Below are 16,818 nucleotides of genomic sequence, written 5' to 3'. Positions count from 1 at the left end.
GACTCATGCCTGAGGCTCTGAGTTCCCAGATTCAATCCCCAGCATGCCATGAGCCACAACTGAATAGTGTTGTAGTTATTCTCACTCCGTAGCTTTCTTTCTGTACTTCTCTCATTAAATATAGTATTGGAGCTGGGTGGTGGCTCACCTGGTTGAGTGCACATGTTACAATGCACAAGAACCCACGTTTGAGCCCCCAGTCCCTACCTACAGGGGGAAAGCTTTGCAAGTGATGAAGCAGGGCTGCAGGTGTCTCCTGACTCTCTCCCTTTCTATCTCCCTCTTCTCTCTTTATTTTTTGCTCTATCAAATAAGAAAAGATAAAAATTTAAAGAAAGAAATAAAATAGAACATATAAAAATAAAGTATTAAATATTAAATAAAGTATTAAATTAGGTGATGTAGCTGTTGAAAAATAAACATTCTTGGTCCCTACTGGAGGCAGTATGGGAGTTAGCCCTAAGAAAGGAAGAATTCCACCATCATTTCCCCTATCACTCATCCTTGTATCATTTCCATTTCATTGTTCTTCACCTTCATAAAATTGTGCGACTGCAATCAACACAGGTTGAAGATGAGTGGTCATGTCATGCGGAGAGCGAGAAGTAAAATGCAGGAGAGGCAGGACGTGTCATCTTTGCTTCAAAATATTCTAAATTAGAGAGTTTGCTTGGACACTAATCTGCATTTTGTGTATCTGTGCTGTTTGTAAGGTGACAACTAGGACTCATGGCATACAATTGCATTTCAGTTGAACATAAGCGAATTCCCTGCAGTTATGGCAGTGCATCAGAGAGAATGTTCACTGGGGGACATGACTGCAAAGTCCAGATGAGCTCTGTCTCACAGGGGAGCCAGAAGTGAACACAGAAGTTCAGGTGTTCAGTCTCACATATTATGCTTGTGTGTGAAGGCCTGGGTTTAAGCCAGATACTAAAAGGGACAATATGGAAGGCCCTGAGAGATCTCCATGGATGACGAAACAGTGCTGTTGTATCTTCATTGCCCCTTCCCTCTCTTTACCCTTACAAAGGAAGAAAAAAAAAGAAAAGGGAAAGTGGGATCCATGAGACAGCTCACTATATCCTTTATCCAAGAGGCCGTGGGTTCATCTCCTGGCCCTCCCTCCTTTCCTTCCTTCTTCATTTTTTTCACTGGAGCACTTTTCAGCTCAGGCTCATGGTGGTGTCTGTGATTGAACCTGAAACTCTGTGGTATTGGGTGTGAATGTCCTTTACATAATTATAGAGCTACCACCCACCCGGAATCTGCATTTTAAAAATGTGGGCAAGGGGAGAAGAGGCAAAGTCAAGTTGCTTTATCTTTCAACTTTATTGTGTCCAAGGTCTCTTATTGCTATAGTTTAGAACACTTACAAATGACTGGTGTTTTTCTGAAAGAATAATACAGGAAGGTTTTGCTTACATGTACAATATAAAGAACGGAAACATATGAATTCATAAAAAAATTAACAATAAGTCACCAAGACTTTGTGAAAACTATGATGATTATCCTGGGGTGGGAAGATCCCATTTTGGGGGGGGGGTTGCATTGAACTGTGGTCCTTGGTATGGCATGGGAATGATCGCTCTACATAGTCATATGAACTTTGGAAACCACTGTTAAATCACTAGTAAAAATAAATTTAAGGGCCAGGCGGTGGTGCCCCTGGTTAAACGCACCCATGACAGTGTGCAAGGACCCAGGGTTCAAGCCCCTGGTCCTCACTTGCTGGTGGAAAGCTTCACGACTGGCGTCTCTTTCCTTTTCTCTATCTTCTTCCCCCTCTCAATTTCTCTGTCATGTCTAACAATAAATAAACAAATAAATAGCAATATTAAAAATAAAATATCTTTAAAAGAATGCATCTAATAAGTATACAAATAAAAGTAAAAAATTAACACAAGTCTCATGTCAGCTGGATGTGTCAACACATTCTCTGCCTGTCAGAGATGGGAGGATGGGCAGAGAAATGCATTGCAGACAAGAGGCATCATGGCACAGAACATTCTGGAAGAAGCACCTGGGGGTTTATATCGCTGCGGCGGGGAAGTGACTCCGGCAGGTGGGGATTCTGATATGCTGAGTGTGTGGGTGGGTGTTTTCTTTTTCCAAGTCTGGTCTCAGGTGTGTGTTTACATTGTGAAGAACCTCACAAACTGTATTTTTGGTGAGGATATTTGTCGATGTGTGTTGTCTTTTGAATGAACTACTCAGCAGTTTGAAGATTTAGTCTATTCTTTTTAGCACCTAATGCCTAGATTTGCAGTAAAAATTGAACTTTGCTCTATCCAAAACAAAACAAGCAAGCAAACAAACAAAAAAAAAACAACAAAAAAACAGCTTCATGAAAATATGAATGGCCAATAAGCCTGCTAATGTGACAGGTGAAATATCCATCCATATAGAAAAACAGAAAGCCCTGTGGTCGAGTAAGGACAGGCGGTAGACAAGTGCACTGGCAGTGGGGAGCATTTTGTTTCATTTGCTCTTGGAAATGAGCTCACGAAACTTGAAAACTGTATGGAAATAAAAAACCCCAGAGACCTGAAGCCAGTCATGCTTGGCACTGCTTGGATTCATTCATACAGTCCTCTGACGTTTGAAGCTTTATGGGCAATTGGTTTCTCACAGACTCGACTTAATTTTCAATCGGGGACACCTCACACTTATTCTTCCATTTTATTCAAGACAAATGGAAAGGTATTAGAAGACACCTTGCTGAGCTTGTACCAGAAAAACAAATAAATGTAGTCTAGTCATTTAATGAAAGTTACTAGATGTCCTTTAACATTGGATTTTGTGGAAAATCTTTTCATTAAAGATGAAATGAAATGGAAGATTTTGTTATTGATTTTCAGCCTTGTGTTGACCAAAATATTTTCGTAGAGCATTTAAAGAAGCCAAATATGAATAAGATACTAGTTTTTTATAGGCATCTATAAAAACACTTTGTTTAATTTTTCCTTTTTTAGAAGTAAAAAAATCTTTATCTTAGAAATTTAAAAATATGGAATGCTTCATGAATTTGCGTGTCATCCTTGCACAAGGGCCATGCTAATCTTCTCTGTATTGTTCCAATTTTAGTATATGTGCTGTTCTGCAAGCAAAAGAGAGGGAGAAGAGAGAGGGAGAGAAAGAGAGACAGAGAGAGGAGGGATAGGGAGAGAGGGAGAGTGAGAAGGCAAGAGGGTAAAGGAGAATGAGAACAAGATGGAAGGAGGAGAGGGAGAGGGAGGGAGGGGGAGAGAGAGGAGAGAGAGAGAGAGAGAGAGAGAGAGAGAGAGAGAATCAGAGCTTTACCCTGGCATGTGTGATACTGTAGCACTCTTGCACTCAGGACCTTGTATCTGCGAGTCTAATGTCTTATCCACTACATCACCTTCCAGGCTCCATAACTGATGTTTTTTTGTTTGTTTGTTTGTTTTTTAAATATTTTGCCATCAAGATTTTCAGTGGGGCTGGGTGCTTGCATGACTATCCATTCCTGGGAGCCATTTATTCATTCTTCTTCTTTTTTTTAAATAAGGAGTGAGAGAAAGAGAGATAAGGGGTGGGGGAGAAGGACAGAGAGAAAGGGAGACACATGCAGCACTGCTCTACCACCCATGAAGATTACCCATGCAGGTGGGATCTTGGGGCTCAAATTCAGGTCCTTGTACATGGTGACATGTGTGTTCTATGGAGGGAACCATCACCAAACCCCATCAATACTTTGGATACTATTTTTATATATAACTAACTTTTATAGCTTTTGATGTTTTTAGTAACATATATTTGTACCCATCTGTATATCTGTTACATCTTTTTTTCTCTCTTTTTTCCTTTTCTTCTTTCTCTTTTCTTTTTAAAAAATATTTTATTTATTTATTCTCTTCTGTTGCCCTTGTTTTTTTATTGTTGTAGTTATTATTGTTGTTACTGATGTCATCATTGTTGGATAGGACAGAGAGAAATGGAAAGAGGAGGGGAAGACAGAGAGGGGGAGAGAAAGACAGACACCTGCAGACCTGCTTCACCGCCTGTGAAGAGACTCCCCTGCAGGTGGGGATCCGGGGGCTTGAACTGGGGTCCTTACCATGATCCATGAGCTTAACCCATTGCACTACTGCCTGACTCCCTCTCTTTCTCTTTTCTGTCCTACCTTTCTTGCTTCCTTTCTTTCTCTGACATTCATCTAGATTTAAGTAGACACATTTGCAGAACTGCTCTAGAATATGATGAACACAATGACGACACTGTATTTCATAGCTACATCAATGTTGGGTAGTTGCCATCTCCCCCTGGCTTCTGCTTAACCATATGCCTATATAGGGATTTTACTGATCCAAAGCTTTGGTCTATTTACATAAATCACTTTTACATAAAGCACTCCAGGGCATTGGTGGTTCTATGATAGGATTCTCTCCTGCTCCACCCCCTCCTTGTCACACACTGATCCCTTCTTTGTCACACTCTGATTTTCACCAGTCACTTTTCTCTCCACCCTCTCTATATCACATCCTGTTTCCACCCTACTTGGAGAGTATAAAAACAGCTGCTCTTCTGATTAAAGACACTTGGAAATTGCTTTCCGGCTCCGAGAGTTCCAGAGTGTATCTCCTGCGGAAGTTGGTGCAGCACGAGTTCCTGATCCCTCTCCCACACAGCAGCCTAGATCAGCTCCAGTTGAGTTCTCTCCAACCCAGAGAGCACTAGCTCAGGAAGAAGTACCCTCAGGCTATCCCGGCATCTGGCGCCTGAACAGGGACCCGTAAGCAGCAGATTTACAAGAAGACATCTTAGATAAGTACACACCTTTTGGGTATCTGCAATATTGTGTTAAGGCACTGTGATTTTTTTTTTCTTTCTTATTGTTTTCCGGAGATCTTTCCACCATGGAAAATCTTTTCCAAAGCCTGCATTCTTTTTCCAGTATACAATTTTTATATATCTGGGACATTTTTCTCCGGGCTTCACCTTATATCCTGTTGATCATCATAGCAGCTTTTAAGGGATATATAGGGCAACCTCTCAAAAGGCTTAAGGACCTAGAGGCTGAGGTCCAAGAGATAAAGGAAGTAATCATAGAACTTAACCAGCACCTTAAAAACAAGAAGAAGCAAAGGCCTGTCGTGATCTTGACCCACCCTAATTCCTCTGCATCTTGCCCTGAGGCCCCTATTTTGGCATCTTGCCCTGAGGCCCCTATTTTGGCAGACACGTGTCCGAATTCTCCTTTGGACTCCACAGCCACTTCTTTGGCCACCCCCATTTTGGCAGAAACGTGTCCGGAACCTCCTGCTGCCTCCACGGCTGCTTCTTCACCCACCCCTGTTTTGATAGACACATGTCCGAATTCTTCTATAGCCTCCAAAACCACTTCTTCGGCCACTTGTCCAGAAGCTTCCACTTCGATGACTCCTCCTACCGCTACACACTTATCAGAGCAAGTCCACACATTTCCGGTCAATGTTGCCCCCAATAGACAAAAACCTCAGGCCTGGTATCCATATTCCGCCACAGACCTGAAGGAACTACGCCAGGCTATCAAAGATGACGGTGTTCATGCCCCATGGACCAGGTCCATTTTACAAGGCCTGCTTCAGAACCTTAATACCCCTCAAGATTGGAGAGATGTGACTCGTGCTATGCTCCCAGGCCCCCTCTTCCTGCAATGGGAGGCATTCTTTCGCGACGAATGTTTACAACAATCGCGGAAAAATATTCAAAATCAGCCAGAGGGTAATTTTGATGTATTGTTTGGAACAGGCCAATAAGAAACAGGGATTCAACAGGCGGAAGCCAAGTTTCCAGCGGGGTATTTTGATCAAGTACGCCTGTGTGCATTAAAAGCATGGGAGCGATTAACACCACCCATGGGAGCAGCCTCAGCCCCCATTCTCTCCCTGCAACAAGAACCTGATGAATCCCTCGCTAAATTCATTGCCAGGGTCCAGTCGAGTTTGGAAAGGAAGATTTATAATCCTGACGCTCGTCTTCTCCTTCTGCGATCCATAGTCTGGGATGGAATGCTTCGGCATTTTCGACAGGCCTGTATCACTCTTAAAAACGAACACCCAGATACTTGGATTCTAGCTACACAGGATCTCAGATCAAGCTCTTTTCAAGGACCTATGTTACAGGCCTATGCAGCTACCTTACATAAGCAAAAAGGAGCTTGCTTTCAGTGCGGTCGCCAAGGGCATTGGCGTAACCAATGTCCAGAAAATAGACCGCGACCCCGCCTCCAGTCAGGGCGACCCCACCTCCAGTCAGGGCGACCCCACCTCCAATCAGGGCAACCCCGCCTCCAGACAGGGAATCAGAGACCACGAATGCCTTGTCCCAGATGCCAGAAAGGATTTCACTGGAGGAGAGATTGTTGGTCAAGGTTCCATAGGAACGGCACGCCTCTGCCAAATGTAAACAGGGATTTAAACTAGGTATGGGGCTTCCCTTAGCCCCGCCCCCAAGAGGGAAGGAAGCAGGTCGCCCGCTTGGTGCTGTGCCCTTCTTCCACAAACAGAAACCCAGCTTGGGACCCAATCCATCGCTACACCCACCACGCCAAGTAACAATAACAGAGGGTGAGCAGAAGGAGGAACCCGCGGTATGTGGGAACTTCCAGCATAGAAATAACCGGCTGGAGCAAGAGAACAGCTCGAATTCAGAGCCTGAGATTTTATGGACCACCCCTGTTTTAGAAAGGGGTCACCCAACTATGACAGTAAAGATTGGTAATATTCCTTTTAAATGTTTGATTGACACGGGAGCAGATAAGACAATATTAAGACAAGCAGAGGTTCCCCAGAGTTGGGAACTCCTCCCAGGACCACGCTTACATGGTGTTGGAGGATTGACTCAGGCATTCTGCACACGAGATTCCCTTGTGTGGGAAGATCCAGAAGGGACTACCGGACGCTTTCAGCCTTTAATAGCTGATATAAGCACCAATTTATTGGGAAGAGACTTGCTGGAATCTTTAGATGTAGTGATATCCTCAGACACCTCTGCAGGACACCACACTCACTCCTGTGAGACTGCTAGACCCAACCAGCACCCCCAATACTAACTGTCACTGTTCGTAACAGAACTCCCCGCTTATATTGGCTTTCTAATGAGCCTGTCTGGGTGGAACAGTGGCCTTTGCCTAGGGAGAAGCTAGAAATTTAAAAAAAAACTCGTCCAAGAGCAGTTATCTTTGGGACACATTCGTCATTCTCGGAGCCCATGGAATACTCCAGTCTTTGTAATTAAAAAGCGCTCAGGAAAATGGCGCCTCCTCCAAGATCTTCGTGCAGTTAATAAAACCATGCAGGTTTGGGGCTCCCCCCAAAGGGGTTTGCCTCTTGCTTCCGCAATTCCCACAGGAATTCCAATCATAGCTATTGATATACAGGATTGTTTTTTCTCTATTCCCTTACACCCACAAGATTGTAAACGTTTTGCTTTCTCTGTTCTTTCTATTAATAATGCCAGCCCTGCCGATAGATTTGAATGGGTGGTACTGCCCCAGGGCATGGCTAATAGTCCTACTATTTGTCAAGAGGTTGTTAAATCTGCCCTTTTTCCATATATTCATAAGGGCCTTAAGGTTTTTCATTATATGGATGATGTGTTAATATGGGGAGAATTAGATACAGATCTCTCCGCCCTACGTGATTTTCTAATCCCTGCCTTAAAGAGAAGTGGACTTAATGTAGCTCCTGAGAAGATACAGCTAATCCCTCCAATATCTTTCTTAGGCTCAGAGATTTCCCTAACGCAGATTCGTCCTTTAAAACCTTGTGTTACTTTTCCTTCTAATCTCACTCTTACTTCTTTACAAAGTTTTCTTGGAAATTTGAATTGGCTTAGGCAGTATCTTTATCTGCCTACGAGCTGCCTGCAACCACTGTTCGATCTGTTAAAAGGAAACAACAGCCCTCCTCAAAGCGTATGTTAACCCCCGAAGCATCCTTGGCTCTGGAAAAAGTTAACCAGGCTCTCCAGGACATGCACCTTGTTCGATTCTCCCCCTCCTCTCCAGTAAATCTTCTAATCTTTAACTCCACCCCCACGGTAGTGGGGGCATTGTGGCAGAAACATGGCGTTCTCGAATGGCTTCATACGCCAGTAGGTGGAGCTCCAAGACTCCTTACCGAGATTGATGCCTTAGCATTTATGGTTCGCCAAGGAAGAAATAGATCGGTTCAGGTCTTAGGAAGGGAACCAGATTCAATCATTCTTCCCTTTTCTCTCACTGATACAGAATGGCTCATACGCCACCATTCTCGTTTTGCCATAAGTTTAATGGGTTTTCCAGGACAATTAGATAATCATTTTCCCTCCAATAATTTGATAGCTTCTTTACCTCTGTTGCCTCTACTAGTACCTAAACTTTTCTCTCGAGATCCCATCCCCTCTGCTCCTACAGTGTTCACTGATGGTGGAAAAAAGGGAGCTGCTGCCCTTATATATTATCCAGACCAGCAATACCCCAAACCTCTCTTTACTGAACTTCCTGATAATTCCCCTCAGTACAAAGAACTTTATGCTGTTTTCCTTGCATTAAAAGCTGTACCAGAATCCTTCAACCTTTTTTCTAACAGTGTGTATACTGTTAACTTACTTCCATGGCTTACTCGATCTTATGTAAGAATTGATGACAACCCACTTTCTCCTCTTTTAATTCAAATTGCCTCTATGCTCTGTTCTCGAACCCATCCACTGTATGTTCAGCACCTATGTTCCCACAGCCCTCTTCCTGGTCCCCTGTCCAAAGGGAATGCTGCAGCTGACCGCCTTGCCTCCACAGGAATTCTCCTAGCCTCTGTCTCTAATCCTGCTGACTTTCATTCCCTAACCCATGTTAATCTTAAAGGTCTTCGAGCTCGATTTCCTGATATTCCTCTGCCACAGTTAAAACGTATTCTTGCTACATGTTCCTCCTGTGCAGGTCTAATCAAAACACCTGCTATTCAGACTCTAGGGGTTAATCCTCGAGGTTTAAAAGCCAACGCTCTTTGGCAAATTGATGTTACCCACATACCTAACTTTGGCAAACAAAAATATGTGTTCGTCTCAATTGATACCTTCTCTAAGTTTATGTGGGCTACAGCTCAAACTGGAGAAAACTCAAAAAAGCTTATAAGCCATATGCTCTCCTGTTTTGTTGTAATGGGCTTACCTCTTCAACTTAAAACGGATAATGGACCTGCTTTTACCAGCAAACAATTTAAAGATTTTTGTTCCCTCTGGAACATTACTCATACTACAGGCATTCCGTATAATCCACAGGGACAAGGCATTGTTGAGAGGGCCCATCAAACTCTTAAGGCTCAATTAAATAAAGAAAAAGGGGAAATGTACCCCCCTAATATCCAGCTGGCAAAAGCCTTAACTACATTAAATCTCTTTAATATTTACAAAAACTCAGACCAACCTCCTATAATTCTTCATTGGCAAACACCACCCACCCTCCCAGCTATTAAAGTCAAATGGAAAGACCCACTTGATAAAATTTGGAAAGGACCTGACCCCCTGTTGACTATGGGGAGGGGTTTCGCATGTATTTTTCCACAAAATTACTCCAAGCCTGTTTGGGTTCCTGCCCGCCATGTCCGGCAATACCCACACGATGGCGCTGATATCCCTGAAGAACAAGAAACACTGCAAGAAGACTGGCTGCAAGAGGACTGGCTACAGGATGCACCCCAGGATCCATAATACAGCATGGCAGAATCAAAAAAAAATCTGATTCACAGAACTTCCCCCCCCCCCCCGAATGAATGTCTTATGCTATGACTGGCCAGTTGTGTTTTGTGAGTGAGTGAGTGAAAAAAAAAATTGAGTGAGTTGAGTGACCAAAATTTTTGTATGACCCATTGTGCTCAGAGTACTCTGAAAGTTAACTGACTTTATATCAAACGGCTGGACGCAGCCATGGTTTCTGGAGACGTCCAGAAACAGTCCAAAAATTGTTCATTCCCCCTTTTGATTTCTTTTTTAAGTCTTGATATCAATATGAAATGTTTAGTCTTAAACTGTGTGAGTAAAGATGGTTCAACTATGACAGTAGTTCTAAATTCACAGTTGAAATGATATATCTTATTTACAAGTTTTTCTCCTCCTGTGTGTTATAAACTATATGTTTAATATGCGTGTTTCAAGTTTGGTAAACATTAACTTGACAGTTAAATTGTAACTTCGAAGTTACATTTTTACGAGAAGAGGTAAAATCAATTCATTTAAGTAACTGAGTGTTTAAGGTAAAACTCTAAATATTCAATGTGACAATTCATCATCTCCTAAGTTAAAATACAAATTCTCTATACAGGACATTTTTGGAGGGCCCCCAAAAATGTCCTGTAAGCTATCTTGTGGAAATTAATCCACAACAAATTTGGCATCAATCTGATATTGTAAATGTACCAAAAAAAAAAAAATTGTCACTAAAATGTGTTAACTCTAGTAACCTGAGTTTGCTTAAAAACCCAATGTAAAAATAGTTAAGAATCAATATATGTAACTTAAATTCGGTATGAAAACTTTGCTATATAAAGACTGCTACATGAGGTCACGTAAGATGACCTTTACACAAAATTATAAAGATACCTAAACCAGTTATAATCATTGAGTTATCAATTGTAGTAAACTTCTAATTTGTTACAAAGTTTTTTCATAAGTAATTGACTACAGCTATGACAAGCCTTCGCATAAAGAAGCATCTGCTCATATAGAATCCCCAGAAATCCATCTTGGACCCCTGACTTCTGACATCACCCACAATTACAGCCATCCCCCGAAACCCATGATGTGACCTGACACGATCTGGAGAACCTGATTCACAGACTCCAAAGGACAAGACTTTCCTACTGCCTTTCTCTCAACCATCGTTGTCTGCTCTTCCTGCTTCTGTTTCGCCCATCATGTTTTGGCGGTTCCAGGTCACTCTCTACAGAGAAGAAAAGTTCCGGTGGCCGTCCTCCTCCATCAAGATAGACGTGTGGCATTTATTTCCTGGCCGTTGACATTGGACTGATGCTTCTATAGAACTTGCTGGACACTCCTTTTATACTGCTGGACTTCTTGAAGAATGACTGTAGCAGTTCATAGAACTTACCGCCAGCTGACTCGGGATTTTGCAATGCCAGATCACCCCTCTAGCCCCTCGGCTTATCAGGCCCCCACTCCTCCACCCATCAGGCTCACTCTGTCTCTTGCTACTCTTACTTATCCCTCCCTGTCTTGTGCTAGTTATTTTTGAAGACACTTACACACTATCATTCTGCTTTCTTCCCAACAGATTTCCGTTCACCCCTACACTGCTATTCCCCTGACAGAGATGAAGCCTTTTACAGACATTGACCCAGTTATATATGGCCATTAAGTAAGAGGAAGATGTTGGGGTATTGTGAGGATATGGTTAAGCTTGGAAGGGCTTGAGCCTGAGGGGTGTGTCAATCCTGTTAGTCTCTCTCTCCACGGAGAGGTTGAGCAAGGAGGGACAGTAGAACCCCAAAAAAGGTGTGCCTCTTATCAGTCTCCCTGCCTCACAAAGTGCCCCGCACTCCTGATACTATGGCGCCACAACGTGGGACCAGACCTGCTCAACTCCCAGATAAGTGAAGACTTTGCCTACCTATGCACTATGGTCATCTCTTCTACTTACGAAGAGGTTTGCCAAAGCCTCTACTGTTTCATTATGAGACAGTTACTCTGTCTCTGGAACATTTTACTCTGGGCCACATTTCGGTTCCCTGACTAGGAACTTTGGTTTCTTATGACCGGGATCATAGAGCCTGGGAGATGCACTGAGATTTCTCCTTGAACTTTCTGGATTCCCTCTCCCATGTTTCCTGAGGAAAAGGACTACATTTTGCTCCGGGCCACAATTTGGTTCTTTATGACCGTGATCGTAGACCTTGGGATATGCATGGGGATTTCCCCTGGGACTTTCTGGACTTCTTCTCGAATATTTCCCATGGAGAAGGACTACTCTAATTTGAAGAACATTCTCGAGTACCCTGGAAGTTCCCAAGTATGGAGACACGTGGTTAGTTCTACTCTCCTGATTGGATTCTTTCTTCGATGGGAAGACACTTTTAAAAATGGGTGCCTGAAGCAATCCAGCAGGAACAGTCAGAAGCACCCTAAATGGAATTTTGAGGACCTTTTTGGACTAGGTCGCCCTCCGGGGATTCTTAATCCTACATGGTGAGATCTTGATAATCTGGTTCAAGTTGCGTTTCATAAGAGAATGATTTGAATGACTGAATTTTTGTTTAACATTGACTTAAAAAAAAAAATGCTGGACGCAGCCATGATTTCTAGAGACATCCAGAAACAATCCAAAAAATTTTTTTTTCCTCCTTTGATTTCTTTTTTTATCTTGGCATAAATCTGAAATGTTTAATCCTGAAAACTGCATGAGTTATGGGTGGGGCAGATAGTGCAATGATTATGTTAATTATTCTCATGCCTGAGGCTTTTAACCGTGGTTCTTCTGTTTACCTTTCCACATTTTATTGAGTTTAAACTGTTTAAACAACCTTAAAATCATACTAGAAAGGACTTCCAATTATAATGGAGTTATCAATTATAGTAAACTTCTAATCTGCTACAAGTTTTGTTTGACAAGTAAGTGAATTTCAGCTGTCAAAGTCTTCACATGAAAAAGCATCTACTCAAATGGAATTCCTGGAAATCCATTTGGATCCTGTTCTCTGACATCGCCCCCAGAAACCAATGATGAGACCTGGCACGACCTGAAGAAACAGATTCACAGACTCCAAAGATCACTATCTACAGAAAAGCAGAATTCAGGTGGCCGACATTCCCCATTGAGACAGACGTACAGCGTTTCATCCCTTGGCATTTTCTTCTGTGGTCAGCTACTTTGGACTGACACCTCCATCGGACTTACTGGTACACGCTGCTGTGTTTCTCAAAGACTAACTTCAGCCAATTGCCTTGAGACTTTATAGACTATGTCCCCTCACCTGCAGGCTCTGTCCCAGAGGCAGAAAACTCCCCCTCCTTATTAGGTTATGCCCACAGAGGCATGAAGCGCCCCAAGAGGCAAGAGATGCCCACAGAGGCAGGAAATGCCCTTTGAGGCAAGAGATGCCCCCAGAGGCATGAAGCGTTCCCAGAGGCAAGAAATGCCCTTTCGCCTGCTAGGCCTTGCCCTTTGAGGCAAGAAAAGCTCTCCTTGGCATCACACTGGTTATTGCTGCTCGCCTATTTTATTTTCCATGTCATATGCCAGTTCTTTTGAAAACGCCTGTACGATATACGTTTCTGTTCACCCTGCAATGGCCATTAGTTAAAAAGAAAGGGGGAATTGTTGGTATGCATGAGACCCCTTCTGTTTCATTTGGTTTAAATCCCCCCTGCTTAACACTATTCTATTTACATAACCACTTCATTCTGTTTGTATAACCACTGTTAACAAGCACCTCCCTCCAGGGCATTGGTTCAATTCCCACTGTTTCATGATATGTTTTTGCTCCACCCCCCCTCCTTGTCACACCCTGATCCCTTCTTTATCACACCCTGATTTTCACCAGTCACTTTTCTCTCCACCCTCTCTATGTCACATCCTGTTTCCACCCTACTTCGCAAGTATATATAAAGACAGCATTGTAAGTTTTACAGTACCTTTTAGTTTAGCTTAGCTCAGCTTAGATTGTGCTGCGTCCTGCATGAATAAGGAGATACTGCGTACAACCCAGCCATGAGTCCCTGGTCGTCTGTTACCCGACCGTGAAGCCAGCCCGGCGAAAACAACACATCAAAATTTACATTTTACATAATTTTGAAATCTGTATTTATGTAGAGGTTATAGAAAGTTTATGTAATGAATTTCTATTGCCAGAACATTAGAAAACCTGACTCAAAAAACCGAATAAGAGTTACACAAATCCTACTTAAAAATAAATCTATTTTCTCTTTCTAGGAATTTTATGAATGAATTAACACTTATTGAACTTCTGCTAAAGAACAGGTAGTATTTTGAAGCCCTGAGGCAGATAATCCTTACTGCTCCTCTCATTGTCTTAGGAAAAGAGACGGGCTGCAGAAAATGTGAGGGATTTACACAAGGTCACAGGGCTCAGAACTCACTAGCTCTTTTTTACGCTGTGCTGCTTCAACAAATGCATGGGCATCAATCAGTGCATCACAGAACCCAGAAACTGTGGGTATTCTCTAAAGATGCCTCATCTTCATATGACAGCCCCGTGTCAGTTTCTTAGACTTGGCTTTGCCAATCCTCATCTATCTATTACTTTTTCAATTTCACAGCTTCACCCCAGAGAAGACTGTCTAATTCTTTTGGTTTATGTGTGCAGTCAGAAGAGTATGTTTGTTTATTGCTCTTCTCTCCTCTGTGATGGGACTGAGGCTACTGATACCACTACCTCATCATCAGACACTTCTTTTCATCTTCCATTACATAGCAAAGTAAGATAATTTGTTTGCACATGATTGTTGATCCAAGAATCTATTGCGCTTGGAATGGCAGGGACTTCGAGTTGGTTAAAAGTGTGAGTTTAACTTCTGTATATGCTTAGTAAATTGGGCATGTAAAATGAGAAATGACACATGATACAGAGAGAAAATACTGATCTGTTTTCTGGGAAATACATTTTACGTGAGACCTTGGCATCTCCGTCCTTCAGAACATAGGACCAACACAGGACTAAGTTTGGGGCATGGACCTGTGATGAATTCCACTAGTGCATTCTCTAGATTCCCAGTGGGGTCTGACTAGCTAGCTGGCATTTCAGTAGCATCAGTGCTACAGATCCTTAAATTCTATGCAAGGTTTTTCTGGTGAGTAGGAGCCAGGGATTGCTGGAGAGAAGGGATAGGCCAAACTCTGCTTTCTTTCACAGAGCACACTGTAATTCTAATCATGACAGATCTACCTGCCGTCTGCTTGCTCTGTAATGAGGTTGGAGAGAATCAAAGAAAGCCTACTCCTTTTATTTGCTTATTTTTTAATGAGACCTCTGGAAATATATTTTTTTCCATTTCTTTGATGACTTCTCAAATTCTCTTGACCTGTGGAAATTTTATAGCACCTATGTATTTCCAGAAGTAAAAAGCAGAGTAGATAAGAATGTTCCCCTATCCTCTTTCTGTGTGTCAGTCTGTCTGTATATATATAAAAAAAAATATCAATGGAAATCCAAGATGAAATTAAGTGAAATTATATCAGAGTTGGTATTCATACCTGTCTGAGTGGATACCTTACAGTGCACCAGGACCCTGGTTCAAGCCCCTGGTCTCTACTTGTGAGGCAGAAGCTTCATAAGTGGTGAAGCAGACAGTCTCTCTCTGTGTCTTTCTGTCTCTCCCCCACTCTCTATCCCTCTCCCCTCTTGATGTCCCTCCCTCCCATCCCCTCTTGATTTTTCTCTGTCTCTGTCCAAAATAAATATGATAAGTAGAAGTGTGCAATAGTCTGCAGTGACTCAATAAGTGCAGCAAACAAGTAGAAGAGCTAAAAAAGACACCATGAAGTACTTGATCAAATAGTTTCTACTTAGACCTAGATACCCTCTCACCTAGCTCCTATTTCACTTCCCTCAGTCTCTCCAAGCCTAACCCTGTCACATGAAGTAGGGACTACAAAAGCTGGATAAGGGCAAGAGACCAGTACACTTTAATGATGGCTCTTTTGGGTCAGGCCACTCCACCATCTGGGTCCCTAGTTAGGAAATCCTGGGATTCCCACATAGATATGATGGATGTAGACAACTAATAAATTCCCTGTCTCTACAATCACTGGTCATCTCCATCAGGACCACCTTAAAGCTTCCTGTGTACCTCTACAGGACCTTGTCCTCAATGTGGAACAACAATGATAGAAAATGCCCCACTGTCCGAAGAGAGGCTGTGTGAACATACTCCTGCCACTCAAGGAAGACTGATCCTGTAATTAGTGCAGCCTAGAATGTTACAAGCTACAACCATGGAATGTGAGCTCAGACTGAAAGAGATGCAGAGGTTACACAGGCTTTTGTGACAAATATGAACAGACATGGGTCCCAGGTGAGATTGATGGGGTTTACAGTTAATGGTATTTATATACTTTCTAATATTTGGGATCTACTCTCTGCCCTGATCCAGCTTTCCAGTCCTATTTTCAACTCTGACACCATCTTCCCTCCCAGTCAATACTTTTAGCCCACCCGTATGCTAACTATTGGGCTTAGGCCAAAATTAGTAAAGTCATGGACCCCTTGGAATATATCTAAAATAGCCTTCCTAGCTTCTTCCAACATGAAGACCCCAAATCTCATCTGCTATATTTTTACCTTTATATTCCTGCTTATTGAACCATTTGTTCTGCTTTATATATTAATGCTTTGCAGCCACCAAGTTGAAGATGCTACCATGATGCTAACCTGACTTCCCCAGATAGATGACCTCACCAATGGACCCTGGATCCCCACCTCTCCAGAGCCCTGCACCACTAGGGAAAGATAGGGACAGGCTGGGAGTATGGATCCATCTGACAGTGCCCATATCCAGGAGAGAAACAATTATACAAGCCACAACTTCCATGTTCTGTACCTCATAAAGATCATCTGTCTATACCCCCAGAGGGATAAAGAACAGGGGATCTTCCAATGGAAGGGATGCAGAACTCTGGTGGTGGAAATTATATGGAATTATACTCCTCTTATCCCACACTCTTGTTAATTATGAAATCACTAATAAAAAATTCAGTCTGGAGTGGTGATGCTCCACTGATGAAAACAGATGAGAGAGAGAGAGAGAGAGAGAGAGAGAGGAGACAGAGAGAGAGAGAGAGAGGATCTCCCCAAAGTGGGAGAGAGA

The 16,818-nt window shown here is 42.6% G+C and overlaps 1 protein-coding gene and 1 non-coding gene across 3 annotated transcripts in view; both read right to left on the bottom strand.

Annotated features, from left to right (window-relative positions):
• The window catches only part of DOK6 (docking protein 6), a 541,316-nt gene that overhangs the window by 117,764 nt on the left and 406,734 nt on the right, over positions 1–16,818 (bottom strand). The window lies entirely within an intron of this gene.
• On the bottom strand, positions 3,005–3,110 carry LOC132533210 (U6 spliceosomal RNA). The gene has a single exon (XR_009545117.1). It is a non-coding gene; the product is annotated as a U6 spliceosomal RNA (small nuclear RNA).

This window comes from Erinaceus europaeus, chromosome 15 (genome assembly GCF_950295315.1).
Source record: "Erinaceus europaeus chromosome 15, mEriEur2.1, whole genome shotgun sequence".
Lineage (NCBI taxonomy): Eukaryota > Metazoa > Chordata > Mammalia > Eulipotyphla > Erinaceidae > Erinaceus > Erinaceus europaeus.
Note: the sequence above shows the minus strand (reverse complement) of the source record. Positions and strands in the feature narration are given on the sequence as shown.